The sequence below is a fragment of the Mixophyes fleayi genome, unplaced genomic scaffold (assembly GCF_038048845.1).
Source record: "Mixophyes fleayi isolate aMixFle1 unplaced genomic scaffold, aMixFle1.hap1 Scaffold_837, whole genome shotgun sequence".
Classification (NCBI taxonomy): Eukaryota; Metazoa; Chordata; class Amphibia; order Anura; family Limnodynastidae; genus Mixophyes; species Mixophyes fleayi.
The window spans coordinates 10,001-31,387 of record NW_027448561.1 but is presented as its reverse complement, the minus strand read 5'-3'; the positions used below and the strand labels follow the sequence as shown (position 1 = coordinate 31,387).

General features: G+C 42.3%; 1 long non-coding RNA gene across 1 annotated transcript in view; it reads left to right on the top strand.

The window, feature by feature from the left end:
- Positions 1–19,352: 19,352 nt before the first annotated feature.
- The window catches only part of LOC142135728 (uncharacterized), a 2,057-nt gene continuing 22 nt past the window's right edge, over positions 19,353–21,387 (top strand). The window contains exons 1-3 of the long non-coding RNA XR_012687425.1: positions 19,353–19,669; positions 20,925–21,025; positions 21,201–21,387. The exon at positions 21,201–21,387 is cut by the window's right edge and continues 22 nt beyond it. This is a non-coding gene — a long non-coding RNA (uncharacterized LOC142135728). The remainder of the gene's footprint in view (positions 19,670–20,924; positions 21,026–21,200) is intronic.

Sequence of the window (21,387 nt, the reverse complement as noted above, 5' to 3'; positions counted from 1 at the left end):
TTAGCAACTGCCTCACAGTCAGGAGGAGGATTTAACATACTATCCACATAAAGGTATATCTGAGAGTTGCTGCATTAATCATCTAACACGTGTGCAACGTTTGTATTTATATGGAGCTTTTGGGCCAATACAGTACTTGTCATCTAACCAGAAGCGGGACCCACTATAACCATTCATCACTGCGGGACACCATCTGCTGTTAACAGTAAGCCGCAATATCAAAGAATCTGGTAAGACACTGTTTCTTTCAGCTGTTGAAGCATGTTTATTGTTTCACTGACCTTGCTACAAGCATTTGGTATGTCCCTCACAAATTGCTATGTCCCTGTCTCCTGTTCTCATTCTCCCTCTAACTAATATCTGTAATCTCTCTCTTTCTACTGGTATTTTTTCCATCACTATTCAAGCATGCAGTGATTACTCCCATTTTAAAGAAACAAAATTCTGACCCTAACTCTCTTGTAAATTACCGCCCCATCTCCCAGCTCCCATGCCCCTCCAAGCTTCTCGAGAGAATTACCTACACTCGCCTAACACACTTTCTTACAGCAAACAACCTGTTGGATCCTCTTCAGTCAGGTTTTCGCTCTCAACACTCCACAGAGACTGCGCTGACCAAGGTTGTCAATGATTTGATCACAGCAAAAAATAATAACCATTACTCTCTTCTAATTCTCCTGGATCGCTCTGCTGCATTTTACACTGTTGACCACTCTCTCCTCATACAAACGCTACAATCCCTGAGTCTTGAAGGCACGGTCCTATCCTGGTTCTCATCCTACCCATCTAATCGCTCTTTCAGTGTTAATTTCTCTGGATCCACCTCTGCTCCGCTTCCTTTATCAGTTGGAGTACCGCAAGGCTCAGTCCTAGGTCCTCTGCTATTCTCTATCTACACCACTTCTCTTGGAAAACTAATAAGCTCCTTTGGATTTCAGTATCATCTCTATGCGGATGATACACAAATTTATCTATCCTCTCCTGATCTTTCACCATCTGTGTTGTCTCGCGTTACTGACTGTCTTTCTGCCATTTCATCTTGGATGTCTTCTCGCCAACTCAAACTCAATCTTTCAAAAACTGAATTAATAATATTCCCACCCAAAAACAGAAGCTTCCTGCCTGACATTTCAATTTCTGTTGATAACATGACCATAAATCCCACCCCGCAAGCTTGTTGCCTAGGTGTAATCCTCGATTCACAACTGTCATTTATCCCCCACATCAACTCTATATCTAAATCATGTTACCTACACCTAAAGAACATTTCAAGAATACGCACATATCTGACACAAGACACCGCAAAAACATTAATTCATGCACTCATCATCTCCCGCACCGACTATTGCAATTCCCTCCTTACTGGTCTTCCCAGAGTCAGACTTGAACTCCTACAATCTATTTTGCATGCAGCGGCTAGATTGATTTTCCTTACAACCCGTTATTCCTCTGCTGAGCCACTCTGTCAGTCTCTACATTGGCTGCCTGTATTTCAATGAATCCAATATAAAATTCTTCTACTAACATACAAGGCCATCAACAAAATTACACCGACATACATTTCCTCACTGGTCTCAAAATATGTCCCTACTCGACACCTCCGTTCTGCACAAGATCTACATCTCTCCTCCACTCTCATCACATCCTCCCATTCTCGGTTACAGGATTTTTTCCGGGCTACACCCACGTTGTGGAATTCTCTCCCTCGCACAGTAAGACTTTCCTCTAGTCATCAAACCTTCAAGCATTCACTGAAAACCCACCTCTTCAGACAAGGTTATGATATTCCTCAGCCACCATCTTAATTTCCCTAGATTACCCTATTACCCCGTTACCATCCTCTACACTGCTTATGCAAGACCACAACCCTCTGACCAACATTGCAACACACAAAGCCCACTCAATACTTTTACCTGTTCGTTCTAGCTGGTCCATTGTGCAATATGATGTAGCACATGCCCTTGTGTTTCTAACTCCCACTGTCCTATAGATTGTAAGCTTGCGAGCAGGGTTCTCTTACCTCTCTGTCTGTATGTATTACCCAGTATTGTTTTATCAATGTTTGTTCCCAATTGTAAAGCGCTACGGAATTTGCTGGCGCTATATAAATAAATGTTGATGATGATGAAGCATTTGGTCACTGCACTCCGTGGACTCATCAGCTTTATCCAAGGTTTCACTTGGTCATTGGCACTTTTTTTTTTTTTATAATTTTTTATTTTCAGTGGTCAATCAAGTAAATACAGACAGCAAAACGATAACACTGTGTAGCATGCACAGTAAAATCACAACAGTTATTGTGGTGTATCGCATATTAGGAAACCTTTAGACAAAAATAACCGGTTTTTACATTTTTAAAGAGTAATATAAAATGGGTGTAGGAACAAAATGGATTGTGGGGGAGGGGTGAGGGGGGTAGGACCACAAAGATAAGCACTGTAAGTATTTAGAGGATAACTAGGGTGTTTTGAGCCTATAGCAGAGGGGGAGATATGTGTCGGGAAGAGTTGGGGTCATCGAAAATGGGTCAGGTCGGAGGACGTGGAGCGTTGAGGGCGGAAGGTGTGTTCCACGGCTAGCCATGGAGCCCAGACATGACTGAAGACGTGGCCTCTATCGTGGAGGTAGTACGTAATCTCCTCCATAGCGGCCACGTGCAAAATCTGCTTCTTGAGAGCCAAAAGGGATGGAGGTGAGGTCTTTTTCCAATTAAGGGCTATGAGTGATTTGGCTGCTGTCAGGATGTGGGCAGTTAATTTCTTGGAGAATTTGTCCAGGTCTTGGGGAGGGTAACATAAAAGAAATATCCAGGGATCTTTCGGGATAGGGGCTTCAAAAAGGGTATTTAGGAAACTATGGACTGAATCCCAGAAGGTGGTGATAATCGGGCAAGACCACCAAATATGAAACATCGTACCCCTTTGGCCACAGTCCCGCCAACAGCAGGGCGAGGAAGAGGGAAACATTCTATGGAGTCTTGTGTGAGTGTAATACCAACTGTAATAAATTTTGTAAGAGGTTTCCTTGAGTTTAGTTGATATAGAGCATTTAGCTATCCCCAGTCTTATGTCCTCCCAAGCCTCTTCATCCGGGGGAGGACCAAGGTCCTTTTCCCACTCGTCTTCATGAGGGTTTGGAGAGGGAAGGGCAGAAGTGAGAAGAATGCTATATATTTGAGAAATCATGCCCTTGTCCAAGGGATGTTTTCTACAAAGAGATTCAAATGGAGTAAGGTCCCTAAGAACATAGGTTGGTGGCAGGGATCGTAAGAAATGATTAATTTGGAAGAATTCAAAGGGGCTGAGGATTTGGGACGGGGATTGGGGTTGGAGATCCGCTAGTGAAAGCCAGCGGCCCTGTTTGGAAAAATCTACTGGAAATTTAAGCCCTGCACGAGACCAGATACGGTAGATTGTACAGGCAGATCCGGGAGGGAACACCGGGTTATGCCAGATGGGGGTTAAAGGAGATATTGCAGTTGAAAGTTTTAGTTTGAAGGTGTTTGAGTCCCAGAGCATAGCATCAAATTTGATAGAAGGCAGTGCTCTAATAGCAGGGGGGCGACGGGCGGGAGATACGCCCCAGAGAGAGGAGAGATCGGGCAGGGTTAGATGGGCCGATTCTATATCAAGCCATGCAGTGGAGCCAGAGGGAGCGTAGGAGGCAACGATTTGCGAAAGGTGGGATGCCAAGTAGTATAATTTGATGTCGGGAAGGCCTCTACCTCCTCCAGGGATTGGTCGTTTTAAGATATTGGATGAGACTCTAGGAGGTCTATGGTTCCAAATAAAGCGGGCAAGTGCCTTCTGGATGTTGGCAAGGAAAGAGGCAGGGACAGCTACCGGAAGGGTTTGGAAAAGGTACAGCCATTTGGGGAGTATGTTAATTTCGACAGCAATGATCCTGCCCAGCCACGAAATAATAAGGCGGTTCCAGGAGGTCAGGTCTGATTGCGTCTTGGAGAAAAGGGGTAGGAAATTCTCACGAAAGAGGAGGTCATAGCGAGAAGTGAGGAAAACCCCCAGGTATTTGATCTTCCTGTTCTGCCATTTAAAATTAAAGTTAGCCCGGAGGAGCTCGGAATCCCGAGGAGAAACGTGAAGCAGCATGGCCTCTGACTTGGTGTAGTTTATCTTATAGCCCGAAACATCGCTGTAGTTCTGAAGAATGGCATATAGGTTGGGCAAAGAGATCCCCGGTTGGGTAAGTGATAGGAGGATATCGTCTGCAAAGAGTGAGATCTTGGAGTTCGTATTACCCACCTTGACCCCCTGTATGCTAGGATTAGACCAAATTTGGGAAGCCAGAGGTTCAATTATCAGAGCAAATATCAGAGGGGAAAGGGGGCAACCCTGTCGTGTTCCATTTCGAATGGAGAATGATTCTGAGGGAGTGCCATTAACCAGGACTTTAGCAGTAGGGGTGGTGTTTAATGCTAGGACGCCAGTGAGGAAGTCGCCAGCAAAGCCGAACGACTCAAGAGCCGCTTTCATAAAGTCCCAAGAGATCCTGTCAAATGCTTTTTCAGCATTCAGAGAGAGCATAATAGTTGGGGATCTCCTGAAATTTGTAATATGGATGATGTCAATGGCATGTCTGGTATTGTCCCTCGCCTGGCGTCCCGGGATAAACCCTACTTGGTCATACTGGATCAGAGAAGGGAGGAAGGCATTCAGACGGTTTGCTAGGATTTTGGCATAAATTTTCAAATCGAGATTGAGGAGAGAGAGATTGGCCTGTAGCTAGCATAGTGGAGCGGGTCTTTACCGTCTTTAGGGATAACTACAATTTTGGCCTCCAGCATCTCTGATGGGAGAGGGTCACCTTGGAGAGAGTGTTGTTATAAAGGGATTTGAGATGAGGGGCCAACAAATCAGAAAATTTCTTGTAGTATGCGGCCGTGAAGCAGATTTACCAATTTTTTGTCCCTTGATGGCTTGATGGATCTCGTCTGTCGAGATCTCTTCATTGAGAAGTGAAAGGGCTTGGTGGGATAATTTAGGTAGCCTGGCTTTGGCAAGAAAGTCAGTGATCAGGGGGGAGGGAGTTTTCAGTGTTGGGGAGGAAGCGGGAGCCGGGAGGTTATAAAGAGCAGTGTAAAAATGTTGAAATGCTGACCTGATATCTGCTGGATCGTGAGTTAACTGGTTATGTGAATCACGGATAGCAATAATATTTCTATGGGTTCTAGCTGTACGCAGCCGTGATGCAAGAATTTTGTCAGCTTTGTCTCCTTTTTCATAAAAAGTCTGACAGAGCCATTTAAGGCGTGTGGCCGCTTGTTTACAGAGAAGGAGGTTTAGTTTGGCTTTGGTTTCCCGGAGGGCTGTCAGGTTTGCGGGATCAGGGGTTGCTTTGTGCTGGGCTTCCAGGGTTTGAAGTTGGATGGAGAGCTCATTGGTTCGGGTGAGGTATTCTTTTTTGTGTCTGGAGGCCACGCTGATCAAGTGTCCCCTCAAGAACACTTTGTGTGCAGTCCATAAGGTGGCTTTGGAGACTTCTGGAACATCATTTAACTCAAAGTAGTCCTCCAGTCTCGTCCTAATCTGAGATACTATATTTGTATTGTGAAGAAGGGAGTCATTAAGACGCCAGGTCATTGGGCGAGGTCGGGGTAGGAGGTCAGAGATGTCAATTGTAAAAGGGGCATGGTCAGACCAAGTCAATGGGTGGATCTGGACCGCCTGGAGGTTTAGGGCCAAATCATGGCTGAGCAGGATCATATCTATACGGGAGTATGAGCCATGGGGTGAAGAATAAAAAGTGTAATCGCGTGTAGTCGGCTCCTTCACTCTCCAGGAGTCATATAGAAGCTGGGATTTCATGAGACTGAGGAGGGATTTCGTGGATTGTGGGTCTGCTGAGAGCGAAACAGCGGCCACCGGGGCAGAACGGTCGATGGTGGTGTTCAGAACAGTGTTGAAGTCGCCCGCTACAATAAGATCCCCCTGTCTAAAACGAGTCAATAAGGAATCTAGTTTGGTGAAGAAGCGGTGTTGGTGTTGGTTAGGGGCATAAACGTTTACTAGTGTACAGAGCTTGTTGTTTAGCTTACCTATCAGAATGAGATAACGTCAGTCTTTGTCAGCGAGAGAATTGTTAAGCTCAAACGTGAGGCGACGTGCCAGTAAGATCGAGACCCCCTGTTTTTTAGCTGAGTGATCACAGGCATGGTATGAGTCGGTATATAATTTAGAGCGGAGTTCGGGGTGAGAGTCATGTAGAAAGTGAGTCTCCTGTATGAAAATTAGGTCTCCCCTATGATATTTAAGGGTCACGTGAAGTTTACTTCATTTCTAGGGACTATTTAACCCTTTTACATTAAGGGAAAGGACCCTAAGACCCATGTGCGATGAGAGAGAGGAAGATAAAATGAGAGCAAGAGATGAAAGGGTGAGGTGGGAGATCTGAGTGGTTCTTGGGGCACATATAGTGGAGAATGGAGCAAAAAAGATCCTTAGCTTATTGTGGTCTATTTGAGTAAGGAAGGGGGCGGGGAGAAGGGGACGAAGGGAGGGTGGAGGGAGGTGGTCACACGGCGGAATAGGCCGGGACCTGTGGTGCCGACATTGGGAAGGGAAGCTATGAGCCAATAAGGCACATAGGTCAGCAAGGGAGCCTAAAGCTCCCGGGGGGAGTGGCAGAACATCCAAAGGATGCATCAGGAGGGTCCAAATAGTGGAGGCGAAGTGCGCACCCTCCTAGGGTTTTGAGATGGGGCGCTGGAAATGAAAGAATAATGAAGTGGTGTGCGGAGCAGCCGGGTAGTATGGAGAGGGTAGATAGAAGGGGGAACTTATGGTAAGGGGGGGGGGGGTAGTAGAAAGGGGGAGTAATGGGAGATAAGAGGGGGAGAGATGGTGAGGAACAAAGGAATGTATGTAGCATAACACAGTAATACAACCAGTTATTTAAACTATACAGAATGGACTTATATTACATTAACTCGTAATGAACTAAACAACATTGTAGCCTCTGGCGCTCTCCCATCACACCTCCCCAGGGGCATCCGGAATAAAATAGAAAGGATGCCAATTGACCATGTGGGCGTCACGGTGGTGGCCCAAACGGCAAGTATAACAGGGAGGCGCAAAGAGAGGACACCGCCAGAGGCACAGGAGAAAATAGGGACTGTTGAGCACTGAGAGTCTGGGAGACCAACCCTTAATAGAAGGGGGAGCCTCAAACAGAATCTAAGGCCCGACAGGTAATAACACACAATCAAAACATTGTAATATAGTGCGAGCATGTAAATCAGGCCTGTCGACAGTGTATTAAACCAAGCAGGTAGGTGGAGGGCTTTCGGAGTCAAAACTGGCAGGTAAGTGATCTAGGCCTAAAGAGCGGGTGGGGTCCCGTGAAAGGCAGGAACCCTTAGGCGATATGTAGTATGGGATACGAGCCTTCAGTATGGGGGGACAGATAAGCTATAATGATCCCAACAGATAGAATCTTACAAAAGCTACATAGTAGCATAATAGAAACAAAAAGCACGGGTGAGGCCCCGCAAAAGGCGGGAGCCCTTAAACAGTATGTAGACTTCCTCGGGGGGGGGGGGGGGGGGAGCTAACAGATGTTGAGGCCCAACATATAGAAACATATAAAACAACATAATAATGGTGAAAACATGTGTAACAGGCATAACAACAGTAAATCAAACCAAACTGATAAATAGGAGGCCTCCTATAGCAAAATAGTCAACATAGGGTTATGAGCTTAAGGCACAAGTGGGATCCCACAGAAGGCGGGGATTCCGAAGTGGCGTGTAGACAGTCTTTCTTCCGTGATCAGCCCTGGATCCAAACAGTGAAGAAGGGGAATGAGAGGGAGAAAGAGACAAAAAAATAAAACCTGATAAGACCATTCAAGTCCCTGAAGATCCAGTTGGCGATGCTGAGGTCCCAGGAACTGTGGTCCACTCTGAACGGGGGGCTTCACGTGTGGACGGTCTTTGTGATCTCTGGGGAAGAGGAGAGTCCATGGGAAGGTCAGCGTTATTGGTGGTGATGCCAAGTTTGGGAATTAGAGATTGAGCTTCAGGAAGAGTCCTGGCCGTAAGCATTGATCCCTGGTGCCATACTAGAATACGAAAGGGGAACCCCCAGCGGTATTTGATGTTTCGTTTCCGGAGAAGTGTAGTAAAGGGCTTGAGGTCTCTCCGTTTGGCCAGGGTAAGGGGGGATAAATCCTGGAAGATTTGTAAGTTGGAGTTGTCGAAAGTGATCATCTGAAGCCGGCGGACCTCTTTCATGATGGCTTCTTTTGCTGTAAAGTAATGTAATCTGAGGAGAACATCCCTAGGTTGAGATGGATCTTGGGAGCGAGGTCTCAGTGCTCGATCGAGAAGAAGTTGATCTTCAGGAGTCAAGGGGGAGAGCTGGGTAAAAAGTTTCTTACGGTAGAGTTCCAGGTGGGTGGGTTTAACCTGTTCTGGGATCCCCCGAATTCTCAGGTTGTTACGTCGAGCACGGTTGTCCTAATCTTCCTGGCCATCTTGTAGCTGGGTGATGTCATTTCGCATTTCACGGAGATTAGTTTGAAACGACTGTTGGCAGGTCACCACTTCTTCAACCCGATGCTCCAGGTGATTTGTTCTATCCCCAATTTCAACAACGTCGGCTTTCAGGGAATGGAGAGCCTATACAGATGTTTTGACGTCCCTTACCTCTTTGAGGAGGGATAAAAAATCCCGACGGGTGATAGGTGACTGATCGTCATCGTCGGGATCTGAATCAGAGTGTCCAGGAGATGGCTCAGTTATGTCATTGCTTTGTTTGGCAGGCGTCTTGTTTCTGGAGAGGTAGGGAAGGAGGTCGCCACCTGGGGGTTTCTTTCCCCCCTCTTGGCATCGTAGTAAAGGTGGGGATTAACAGAAAGGGAGAAAAGCGTAGAGGATGGAGGTCGGCTGCTCCGTAGTGTAGATCTCAGTGCTAGGAGGGGTGCATGGGCACACTCTGCATCAAGTCATCCCCAGCCTGAGAGGAGGTGGCAGAGGGAGACAAAGAACTCAGGATTTGTGTCCACAGGTACAAACCTCAGTGGCTGGTGCCCAAGCTTGGTGGTATAGTGATGTTGAGCTTGTGGAAGCCTGGTGTACTAAAAACGAAGTGGTCCGGATTGTGATATGAGAGAATCCTCGTAGCAGAAGTATTGGTGTTTGTTCAATTGGAGAACCAATGATAATCTTTATAGACCGTAGTGGAGGTGATCCAGCTTGTGGGGGTACCCCGAAGCAATGCAAGGGGTGCAATGAGGAAGCAGGGGGGTGAACGAGGACAGCTGTGTGTCCACTGCAAGAGAGTCAGAGCTGGCAGGAGTAAAGTCAATGTGCTGCTAATTAGACTGGTGTTCTTATCTCAGCAGGGGGGATACCCCACTATCCTCATCTTACATCCAAAAGGTGGGAGGAGATGGAGGGGAGCTGTAGTGCTGGTAGTCTAAAGACTCTGGCCGGATCTCCCACAGGTGGGACAGGAGTGCGGCAGGGGTGACCTCCAGGTACTACCCTAGTGTTGCCAATAGGGGTGGGGGGGAACAGAGGAGGATGTTTGTACCTCTCAGCAGGGTCACTGACTCCTTTCCAGGCAAACCGGAAGTGCCACTGCGAAACCGGAAGTGAGGGGTCCGCGGGGAGGCTGAAACTTTAGGCCGGGGCTTCAACCGGAAGTAGGCCGCCGAACTCGTCCCGGGTAAATCACCAGCGGTGAACCACAGGAGGCTGGGGGGTCTGGATGCAGGGCAGCCAGAGGGGAAGCAACGGATCTGTCTCTCAAGGTGTCCACTGACACAGAATGCCCAGCTAGCCACAGGAGGACTCAGAGCAGGTATCTCAGAGGGTCCAGCGGTAAATCAATTATTGGATGGCTGCTGGAGGACTCCACAAATAGAGGACAGTGTTTATGAAGGTTCCTTGGCAGGGATGTCCCAAAATATAGAGGGATAAGGGTCTCGGGATCAGGGGAGCTCAGGCAGATGCTGCCATTCGAGATGGTGTCCTAGCAACGCCCCTTGTCATTGGCACTTTTACACACTTAATAGTCCCACTGCTGTCCATCTAAATGGATTGAGTATTATTTTTTGATTCTGCCGTTATATTATTAACTCTTGGCCAATATATCTATATACACACACATATATATATATATATATATATATACACACACACACACACGTCATTATAGGTGCACCTATATATATTTGATGTTTTAATGACCAGCTATTGCAGTCAATTTGTTTGATATTAAGTGGCGCTACCACTGGTTATGTTTTATATTTATATTCATATGTTAATAAATTATATTTGTTGAAATTCTGCAGTGTTTCACCAGTTCATTGTGATTGTTATACCATTGTAAACTTTTTTGTGCTTTTTTAGAATGCCCATCATACTTTTACACAGCATGCAATGAAACAAAATGATACAACACACTACACCAGCTTTTGTCCAAAACATAACCATTCTCTGCCCCACAGATATTAAACAAGACTGTTCTCCCAAAACATTAAATGCCAGTCTCTGCCTTCAGCAAAGCCATGGTTAGTCGGGTTGTGTCACACATTTTTTTTTTTGTATTTTACTAGAAACAGCAAAAGAAAGAAGAGGGGGCGTTGCCTTACGTACCTTCCAGGGTTGCGGTTTCCAACATGTCCTTACCTAAACTGGAATGGGGTCTACCCATTGGGCGTCTGCCACAAAGGAGGAAATTCTGGATATTGATGAGAGTATTACCGAAACTATTGGATAGAGACTGACTAGTATTGAAGAGGAACAGAAAGGCGGAAACAGTATGATTGGCATGGAGCGGACAGGGTGGTGAGGAACTGTATTGGGACTAGGTTAAACTGATAAATGGAAATTGAGATGTAGCAAAGTAGGATAGTGAAAATATCGGACAAGGTTATAACAGTAGTGATGTGTGCCAATAACTGGACTCGTAAACAGAAAGACATCTGTGTTTTATTTATAATACACAACTGATGCAAAAATATGAATAAATGTCTGTAAATCATGTCTGTTTAAAGACCAATGCTCTGCCTCCTGTAAATAAGGAGATGCATGGCCTGTTTAAAAGTACTCTTTTGTGACTTCTAACATCTTTATCTCTTATTACTATAAGCAGTGATCGAAGTGGAAATGTAGAAGTGGTGGTATGGAATTAGAATGTGAATGGAATTTAATAGGTTTACAATTAAGGCAGTAGAAGTTGTGGTATGGCATACTACCCTGTACAGCACCAATTGGACCACTGACTATAGGAAATAAATATATAGAAAGTCACAGACGATTTATTCAACCATATAAAATCACATGGCCTCAGGCCACAAGTACATAACCCACAATATAATCTCTTAAACTGAAAATAAACCACTCACATGGAAGAATGCCTGCAACATTGTGTCCCAAATGCAATTTGCTTCAGAAATCGACTTTAAACTGCAACATGCTCTCTCCCTGGTCAGCTTTTTCAGTATGTAATATGTCCTGCCCCATGTCCATACAATATAGGGGAGCTGTGATATATGGAGGGCAGCATATCACTTCAGAAGCAGGCACACAAAAATATGTATTTTGGGCACAGTATACTGCACAAAACACAACATGGAACATTTTTATTTGTGAATTATTTAATTAGCAACAATTGCATTCAATAGAGCACCATAATGATATAGAAGGGTGAGCAGGAAATGTCAATACCTATAACTCTTTCAACTCATATCCGAAAGAGGCTTATACAAAAATGGATGGAGTTTATCAGCACAATATTAAATAAAAGGTAAGTATCACTTGAAACCAAAAAATATATAGCACTTGTGCTACACCCAAGTCAGATATTACATAGAACGAGAACAATGTGCTACTTAATGACAAGGCTGAAGTTAGCTTCTTATTCATGCTCCAGCTTCTTATGCAGAAAAGCTTATTTTTAAAGGATTAAATCAAGGTAGATCACAGATTTCACATCAGATTAACACTAAAGGGTGTCCATTATACAAAGTGCAATAATATTTAGTCTGACCAAACAAAGGTTTTGGGCATGAAATCAGGGAGCAAAGTCACCATATTTTATCATTTTTAATAAGAAGCTGCAGTTTTGAATGCCGTTGAGTCACCAATTTCACAGTGGGAACCAACACAGGGTGGTCTGTTACATAAAACACCTGTCTTGCCTTGCCCAACTCTGTTTTGGCATGAAATCAGGTGGCAAAAAGGGCACAGATAGCATTTTGAATAAGTAGCTGTAATTTTGCAAGGGTTGATATTGTTAATTAAAAATTGTAAGAAAAATATATCCTATATCACTTTGTCCAAAATAAAATAGACTATATACACAACATCAAGGGGTAAAATGTACAAATAGGAACGAAACTTCACATTATCATAAAACCCAATTCTCCTACAATCCCTCCACAAAAGCTACTGCATCACTTCACAAATGAGAATAATTATATACACCAAAGAAACAGGACATCCTCTAACACAATACTCTGCATTACAACAGCCCCATCACAAATCCATAATACCAGCCACACACCCTTTAGAGTCAGGAAATGAAAACAAACGTTAAATGTATGTAAACCTTCCTTAAAAAAATGGGATTTCCTCAAAATGGAATAGTGAAAGAACAGGATAGTTAGTGAAGAATTGAAAGACTGACAGATGTTAGCTACCACCTAGAGATGTCTCAACCTCTGCCAGAGTCTACCCCAGCTTGCAGCATCCATCCGGCCTCTCTCCATTTCCCTTATTTTCCAAACCTAGTGCAGAATACTATCCACCGCCTCACTACAGGGAAGGGTTTTGCCCCTAATGGAGACTAAACACAGTGCATTCCACCTGTTACATATAACAACTGCGGTAACTAAAGAACAAGTGCTTAACTCAAAATCCCCCACCTTTTGAGTGCTCCATATACCCAGTCAGCTAACCTCCAAAGGTGGGGGCGAGAGCTATGTAAAAAAGGTTTAAAATCTTCTTAGACAATAACATGTTTATTTTCTCTGGGGAGACCTGTCAAAGGTAAAAGTGTGCCAACCTTCTACTACTCCTCACACGTCACAGCTTAACTTAAGTTAGTGATTCTGGTTTTATTTCCCATTTTAATTCTGAAACTTATTTGTGCAACTTATTCTGTATGACTTGTTATTAACGGTTTTGTAATTAAGCCTCGGAAACATTTTTTCGGATTAAATAAATTTAATCTAGCGTATTCTCCGTGATTCTTTGTAAACTTACAAAGCCAAGTAAGGCTCATGCTACATGTGTATGTGATTTAAGTGTAAAACATTAATAAGTGGTTTTGATGAACGCAAGGACACCATAGTAAATCCTTTGTGGTGGCAGAAAATGTGTACTTCTTGCTTCAGCGTCCTTTTAATATAGAGGTTTACAAGGGAGTGTCCCACACCTTAGGCCTTCCTGGTCTTTCACGGCTTAGTTACCCTGACTGGGTGTATGGAGCACTCAAAAGGTGTGGGGATTTTGAGATTTCTATGCACACATTTTTTTTTATTATTATTAATGTTCCTTAATGGTTATGGCTCCATAGTGTTACAAAAAAACTAATATACCCACACAGATGGAGACATGGAGATACACACAAACAAAATACCACACCCCTTTAGTGGACTAACAACAGCAGAAGGAAAAGGGTTGTGTTTGGGCGATGTTATTCTTATTTAGGAGAAGCCTACCAAGTGTGTGGCACGTCTGTTAGTTTGCTTTATATTTCCGATGAAACCGTGATTATACAGAGAAACGCGTCAGATGATTAGTATTTACGGAATTCCGATTGTCAGTCCGAGAACCGGGAGTTGAATAGAGTGTGGTGGATTTGCATGTGTATAGTACTTTAGATCGCTCAGTATCCGGACGGAACCTAAGGACTCTGGATGCCCAATTGAGGTCCTAATTGACTTTTCTGCAGAAGTTCAACTTTATCTCTGAGATATTTTCATCAACACACACTGCATATCCATATATGCCACATAGGAGTTTCCATCATTGGATTGAATAAGCTTGAATAATGATAATTAGCCAGTGAATAAAGACATTTATGTACGCGGCTTCCTAGGAGCCTATATTAACAGACTGAGTTTGATCTGTAATTGGAGCTTTTAGGATCCATTAAGCGCTTAGCTCCAACCAATTCAGCGAATCTCTCCATTTCATTTAGTAGGGGATATACAGTCAAGTCCATAAATATTGGGACATCGACACAATTCTCATATTTTGGGCTCTATACACCACCACAATGGATTTGAAATGAAACTAACAAGATGTGCATTAACTGCAGACTTTCAGTTTTAATTTGAGGGTATTTACATCCAAATCAGGTGAACGATGTAGGAATTACAACGGTTTCTAAATGTGCTTCCCACTTTTTAAGGGACGAAAAGCAAAGGGACAATCGACTGAAAAGCTATTTCATTGACATGTATGGGCTATTCCCTCGTTATTTCATCATCAATTAAGCAGGTAAAAGGTCTGGAGTTGATTCTAGGTTTGACATTTGGATTTGGAATCCGTTGCTGTCGACTCTCAATATGAGATCCAAAGAGCTGTCACTATCAGTGAAGCAAGCCATCATTAGGCTGAAAATCAAAACAAACCCATCAGAGAGATAGCAAAAACATTAGGTGTGGCCAAATCAACTGTTTGGAACATTCTTAAAAAGAAAGACCGCACTGGAGAGCTCAGCAACACCAAAAGACCCGGAAGACCACGGAAAACAACTGTGGTGGATGACAGAACAATTTTTTCCCTGGTGAAGAAAAACCCCTTCACAACAGTTGGCCAAATCAAGAACACTCTCCAAGAGGTAGGTGTATATGTGTCAAAGTCAACAATCAAGAGAAGACTTCACAAGAGTGAATATAGAGGGTTCACCACAAGATGTAAACCATTTGTGAGTCACAAAAACAGGAAGACCAGATTAGAGTTTGGCAAACAACATCTAAAAAGCCATTACAGTTCTAGAACAACATTCTATGGCCAGATGAGACAAAGATCAACTTGTACCAGAGTGATGGGAAGAGAAGAGTATGGAGAAGGAAAGGAACTGCTCATGATCCAAAACATACCACCTCATCAGTGAAGCATGGTGGTGGTAGTGTCATGACGTGGGCATGTATGGCTGCCAATGGAACTGGTTCCCTTGTATTTATTGATGATGTGACTGCTGACAAAAGCAGCAGGATGCATTCTGAAGTGTTTCGGGCAATATTATCTGCTCATTTTCAGTCAAATTGCTTCAGAACTCATTGCACGGCGCTTCACAGTGCAGATGAACAATGACCCCAAGCATACTGCAAAAGCACCGAAAGAGTTTTTTAAGGCTAACAAATGGAATATTATGCAATGGCCAAGTCAATCACCTGACCTGAATCCGATTGAGCATGCATTTCACTTGATGAAGACAAAACTGAACAAAAAATGCCCCAAGAACAAGCAGGAACTGAAGACATTTGCAGTAGAGGCCTGGCAGAGCATCACCAGGGAAACCCAGCGTCTGGTGATGTCTATGCGTTCCAGACTTCAGGCTGTAATTGACTGCAAAGGATTTGCAACAAAGTATTAAAAAGTGAAAGTTTGATGTAGGATTGTTTAGTTTGTCCCATTACTTTTGGTCCCTTAAAAAGTGGGAGGCACATATAGAAACCGTTGTAATTCCTACACCGTTCACCTGATTTGGATGTAAATACCCTCAAATTAAAACTGAAAGTCTGCAGTTAAAGCACATCTTGCCAATTTCATTTCAAATCCATTGTGGTGGTGTATAGAGCCCAAAATATGAGAATTGTGTCGATGTCCCAATATTTATGGACTTGACTGTATATCCAGCTGGTATTTATATAGTTATACATACAGGTATTATTCACTACATTGTTATATGGTCAATCCAGATTGACATTAATTGGGAATTTTCCCAGTGTACTTCTTAATGAAATGTATTTTTCTCAATAAGGTTGTTTTTTAATATGTGCTTGTTTTAAATAAATTGCTAATTATCAGCACTTCGCCATTTTGTATCCATTTTAATATAGAGGTTTACAAGGGAGTGTGGCACACCTTAGACCAGGGGTGTTCAACCTTTTAGCTTCCCTGGGCCACATTGGAAGACGAGTTGGTTTGGGCCGCACATAAGATACACTAACAATAACAATAGCTGATCATCCAAGAAACCATAGAAAACATAGTTAACACATATATATATATTATATATATCACTTTTTTTTTTCAAATCCCCCTATACTTACCTTTCAATCGCCCTGTTCAAAAAATCCTCTCTAGTTATTATACTATAATCACTTTTTGTATTGTTTTGATGCAATATCAATAAAGTGCATTTAAGCCCGGCATTGTATATCAGGGTGCCCTGACCAGGCCTGCGGTACCTGACATATACATCACTGTGACTCCAAATTGTGACCTGTTTTGCTAATTACACCACTATGTTAGTTAAGGGACAACAACTTATAATGGGCCAAAGAGAATAATATATAATGCCCCATTAGTATTACAAGTAGAAGTATGTAGCAGGGAGATAAGGTCCATGATGCTCCAGGAACAGGTGACTTTTAGTCACTGGTCAGCGTCCCTTGAAATAATAAAAAAAATCCCGCTTAACTTACCTTTTAATCGGCTTGTTCTCCGGTCCTCTTCTCTTCTCCAATTCTGTGCTGCTGATTGTTCTTCTCGTGCAGGTGACTCCTCTGTGCTGCGCTCCGCAATGGATGTTGGGCGTGATGACATCATACCCGACATTCACTGCGAGCACCGCACGGAGGAGGAGACAAGGGAGAGAGCCGGAGAACCAGCTGACATGACCGCAAGGTAAGTATTTTCGTTTCTTTTTTTTGCAGGATTTTCTTTTTCCATTAACAGTGCTGCCCCCTTGCCACAACCAAAACTCTTTCTGGGCCACATTTACAGGTGTGCTGGGCCGCATGCGGCCCGCGGGTTGGACAACCCTGCCTTAGACCTTCCCTGTCTTTCACGGCTTAGTTACCCTGACTGGGTGTATGGAGCACTCAAAAGGTGTGTGGATTTTGAGATTTCTATGCACACATTTTTTTATTAATGTTCCTTAATGGTTATGGCTCCATAGTGCTACAAAAAAACTAATATACCCACACAGATAGAGACATGGAGATACACACAAACACAATACCACACCCCTTTAGTGGGCTAACAACAGCAGAAGGAAAAGGGTTGCGTTTAGGCAATGTTATTCTTATGTAGGAGAAGCCTACCAAGTGTGTGGCAGTTAGTTTGCTTTATATTTCGATACACTTTTCTATATGATAAAATAAGAAATAAAGAGATAATATTTTTTCACCCTGTCTGGGGAGTACTTTACAGCAAAGCAATTGGCAAGCAATTCTGCACAAAAAAATGGTTAATGTTCTGTAGTACAGAAATATTTTGGATTGTTAAATTTGTCTCAAAATTAGTTAGAAAACTCTTATTGAAAAAAAAATTCAGCATACCTATTAGTTCTACTGTGTACACAAACAACTTTCAGTGCATTCACCCTGAGCTAATGATTTACAGACCGTTGTATTCTTTAGAACATTGCCCTATTAGCCATGACAGATATTACACAGAGCAGGAATTGTTTTGACTTGTGTTAAATAACATGGGTACATCATACATGCCTGCTAGTATTTTTTAGTAAATAGCATGTATACCAGTTTACTTGAACCACTATTTCAAATACTTGTCAATGGAACAGCTTACCTTTTATGTTCAGTATACACTTTTATATGACAAGAATAATACAATTTCCGAAAACTGGTGCAATAATATACTTGCTGCAACAATTTAGAGGCAAATTAAAATAGAATTTGTGCTTACAGTTCATGAGGAGCAGAAATCTTAAACCATTGTCCTACATTGCCCATGTCAATACTATAGTTACCAAACCAGCAGCAATGTTAGTTCCACGCAAACGGCTTATTAACGTTTTATAAAGCACCTACAATAATATACCTGAACGCTCCGGATATCTTCCATCCCAATACAGTTCTCAATTTTACTTGGTTCAAAAAGCTGAAGCTTATTTTCTATGTTCCGTAGCCTCCGATCCAGATACTCTCTGTCCTTACTAACCTCTTGCACTTTGTCCCTGAGGAGCCGAGTCAAGTCATGCATTTGCTTATCCCTATCCTTTAGGTCCTGTATCCTTCCCTTTAATATATTCCCAGTCTCTCTCACTTCCTTGCCGTTACTGAAGAGTTCTACCAAGGAACGGTTGTGATGGTTCAATCTGCCTGTGATCGCTTTCAATTGGATTGTAGTTTTATCCACATGTTCTTTCAGCCCATGTCCCAGTTGAAGTAATCCATGGGCAATCACATTCATTTCATCCCAGGAAGCAAATGGTAGTTTCTTTTCGGACGATGGCCCCCAGCACTCACCGCATGTTAGTGACCCAAATACTAAACTTGCAATCACTAACTCCATGTCACCTGCTTAGGTCCTAGATACTGAGTTTATGTGAAGGTTTATTCCCCTTGTATACAGAGCCTCCTTTATATTTCGTGTAGCTTCAGACTCCTCCTTGCAGTGATTTATCAGTTTGTGCATGAGCTGAGGACTCTGGTTTTCTCCTCGTACTATCATATTCACACTCGTGAATATGGCCACGTTGTATCCGATTGCCGAAAAGCATACTATGTCCAAATTGGGCAGATCCCGTGATCCATGAATTTCGGTTGCGTCCCCCATTAATGAGTATTAATTTACAACGATTATGGCTGCATGTAGTTCTTAGTGTTATGAAAACTGGTTGCAGCGTTTCGTCACTGTTCCCATGGGTCCTGGTTAAAATGTTAAATAAAACGAAGGATATGGTCTGGAATGCGAGAATGGCTCTACCTGGCAGCTTTGTTTGGAGTGGTGGTGGGTTAGTTTTAACTATGCTGTTGATGAAAAGTTACCCTAATCTTAATGTGTCTTGTATATATAAGTGGTTTACAACATTAAGATAGCGCCCATGGCCAGAAAGCGAAAAGAAAACTGTATTTACTAAATCTGTTTCTAAAACCAGTAAACATGCACACTCGTTTTGGACCGAATGTCACTGAAAAAAACCAACTACACCTCTGCATGTATCATACACACGAGCTGCGCGCCGCCATTTTAGACGTGTATATTCCAGGAGCTACGGGTCCAGCTTTCATTCTGCTTTTTAATAAATGACCTAGTAAACAAGTGTTTTACTTGTAAATATTTTCGTGCTTTAATCACAACAGACCGACACATTTTTTTTCCAATACTGTGACCCTGCTTGGCAGGCGCGGGGCTGGCAAGAGCACAGAGGCGGCCGCATCGCGTGTCATGTGATGCGACGCGGCCACCTGTAATTTTCAAGAAATATGGCATCCACGGGAGGCGGCTGGCCCAAAAAGCGACTAGACTGACCGGCCCGGCCCGCCCCGCCCCTGCTGCTTGGGTCTTATGTCCTATTAAAAGTAAAACTCGTGCTCCAAGAAAATGGCAACTGCTTTGGAAACCTTAGAATGAAAAGTAGAGACATTTCTAAGAGTTTAGTAGTATTGAACCACGCCTGTGATGACGCGGGGACTGTGAAGTTTATTGTGTGCGACTCAACAAGCGCAGCTGGATTTGTGAAGAGACATCATGTCGGAGCGGAAAGTGCTAAATGTAAAATAATATTGGGGGGGTTGGGATAAGGTTAGCCTTAGATGAGCAGTTACTCCCTTTCTTTATATTGTTAATACATTACGCATTCTTACTATGAGGTATATTTTCTGCATACGAATATATTCAAACGTTTTTATTTAATTAACATATAGTTCCCTCTAAAATGCTTAAGAATCTGCTCTCATACATGTGTAGATTTTACACTACTTTTCACAATAGTTCAATACTACTGCCTGTTGTTCATATACAATGAAATATCACTCGACTTTTCAACTTACTAGTTTTAATTATATGTTTTATTCTGATTCTCCTCTTTATATGCTTACCTGTGAAAAGAATTTTGTTATAGTGTAAACTTTTTCTAAAAACCTCCCTCCCCATTAAAGCAATAGGTGCATCTTGACAAGAATTCTACAATATCTAACTTTTCATTTTATTAGTATTTAAGTTTTGAAATAATTTTAATTAAAATAAAAGTAACTATAAGTTATACATTGAGTATTAAATCTAAAATTCTATAAACAATTTTAAAACATGTTTAACTATAAATTGATACTTTCTAAACATTTTGTAAAGTCTGTTAAATTGTATTCAGTATTTATTATAACCGACATTAGACAATAATATGCAATGTGCTGATTACATTTAATCTGTCAGAAGGGTTTATTCATATCTGAGTGCATTTTGCTTTTACTGGCACTTATAAAGACAGTCATAGGGGGGATTTAGCAATTCCAGCTATTGTGATAAGTAAGAGGTACGACCTAAAAATCATTAATGTAGTAGCAGTATGATGCAGTAGCATCATGTCAGACTTAAATGATTTTTTTGCGCACAATTGAATTCTTCCAAATAGAACGCTCTCAAAAGTATTCATGTGACCAAAGTGGACACAATTTTTAAAACTCAAAAATTTGCTCCTTGCTACAGTTATACTAATAATTGTTTGAAATGATAGTGTTTCCATGACTTTTCACTTGCTTTTCATTCACCTAGGATGAATTAAAAAAATAAATAAAATAAATCTATTGATGGGCCTTTACCAACACACAACTATAAAAAATTACAAATTAAAACATTACATTTTCCATACTTCCTCTAACTTTTCAGGCACTTTTTTTTAACAAGTTAGTAATTGCAGTCTCCAACTATGTTTTTCTCTGCACAGCATATTACAAAACTATTTTGAAACTGTGTATGAATTTATTGATACTAAAAAGAACTGTTTCTGTCTCTCGTGTCTCTTCAATTTTAGAAATATTACCCACCAGATTTTGATCCATCTAAAATCCCTAAGTTAAAACTTCCAAAAGACCGCCAGTATGTGGTGCGCCTGATGGCTCCATTCAACATGAGGTGAGCATATTTAATAGGTCTTTTGTTGCTATTTCATTGTCAAGTTGGAAGTAAAGTCCCCAGAAAGATAAGTGTTTTTGTTACATTTCAAAGTAAGAAACATCTATTTATATGATGAATCATTATATTGTATTGCTGTCAGGCACCAAAACTCCACACTTCTTTTCTTCCCCAGTTCTTAAAATAATTTTATCCCTCCATATGGTTTCCGAAGAAGCTATCAACCTGTGAGCTGATCGTAGTCCGTGGCCTGCACTGAACTCCAATTGGTTGCCAGAATTCAGTGCAGTACAGGAAACTGAGTGCATTCAGCCCGAAGTAAATGTCAGCAAATGCGGCACAGCTTACTGTACGTGACGGTA